The sequence below is a fragment of the Haplochromis burtoni genome, unplaced genomic scaffold (genome assembly GCF_018398535.1).
Source record: "Haplochromis burtoni strain Fernald_Lab_line unplaced genomic scaffold, NCSU_Asbu1 Contig_4481, whole genome shotgun sequence".
NCBI lineage: Eukaryota > Metazoa > Chordata > Actinopteri > Cichliformes > Cichlidae > Haplochromis > Haplochromis burtoni.
In genome coordinates, this window is record NW_024586842.1 from 2,484 (window position 1) to 3,858 (window position 1,375).

General features: G+C 30.6%; 1 long non-coding RNA gene across 1 annotated transcript in view; it reads left to right on the forward strand.

The window, feature by feature from the left end:
- Nucleotides 1-1,285, forward strand: part of LOC102294475 — a gene marked incomplete in the record, with an annotated part of 3,729 nt that extends 2,444 nt beyond the window's left edge. The window contains 1 exon segment of the long non-coding RNA XR_318215.2: nt 80-1,285. This is a non-coding gene — a long non-coding RNA (butyrophilin subfamily 1 member A1).
- Between the last annotated feature and the right edge of the window lie 90 nt (nt 1,286-1,375).

A 1,375-nucleotide genomic window follows, 5' to 3' on the forward strand; every position in this document is an offset into this window, starting at 1 on the left:
ATCATCTGTGTCCATCTATTTCTATCTCTATCCTCCTCTGTCACACCAACGTCCTTCGCTACATCCATAAATCTTCTCTGTCTAATTCACTGAGCTGTTTCGTCCGACCCATTACTTGACATACTTCTTGAGGCAAACTTTACACATCTGTGGCAATGGGATTGAAAACACATGAATTCAAAAAGTAAGAGGTGTGGCGCAATACTTTTTTTTTTTTTCCATATAATTTACTATGAAAGTAAAAACCACCACTCAGTAGACTGCATGCTTAAACAGCAGTTTATTTAAGTTTTGATTTATTTTAGAAAAATATTTAAGCAGCTAAATGTGCTTTGGTATTTGCTATACATAAGGACGAAAAGGCAGTACATCCAGTAAGATACAGACCATATCATAAACATTAAGTGGTAACCATGAAGAGATTTTTAATTTAGTTTGTCATATGATTTTACTTTAAAAAAAAAAATTCAGAGAAGGAATAATTGTTTTGAGAAGTTAATTGGTCTTTTGGTGTCTTTTTTTTTTAACTTTCTGTTTTTTTAGTTGTACAGTTTTGTTTAATAGTTGTGATGTGCACACTGTTGAATAAATAACTTAATAAAATTCTTTCTTTTATTCATCCAAATATGTTTTTTAATCAAAACATTATGACTATGTATTATAGGCTAGAACAGATGTGCGACAGTTTCTACATCTGTAAAACACAGTAAACTCCATCTGGTCATCGTTGTCATTATTTCCTCAAACATCCTTTACATTATCAGTGTGTTTTTAATCTATGTTAACAGCTCAGCCATACCAAAGCAAATCACTGGGAAGTAATTAACAAGTTATTTCACGTTCAATGCAGTATTCTAAGAATGCTACATTTTATTGCATATATGGTCATTAGAGCACAGAGGCCACTGCATTAGGTTTGAATATCTATCTACAGTATTCTGGCTGATGTATGAATGATATTTCTATAGGCAGACTGATCATTTCATTCAAACCAGCATTAGCTTCCTCGAGTGACAGAGACCGAGTGGATAAATGTTTTTTGTTAACATGAATGTTCAAGATGTTCAATAAACATGTTAAGTGCGTATATTTTCTTTTTTCTCAAGTCTGTTTGCTTATGCAAAATGAAAAGCAATTAATATAGAATAAAAATGAATGATATTTAATCATGATTAATCAAAATGAATCCACTGTAACCCTGTGATGAATCTGATTAAACATTTGAATTGTTTGACAGCACTAATATATATTATATATTAGTCTATTCTTGCTTAATATTAGTGTATATAGTTTTTTTTAAAGTTGTATTTCACACAGAGAACCTGTGTTAAAAGACTGAAGAAAACTATTCAAATTATCTTTGAATTTAAGCATT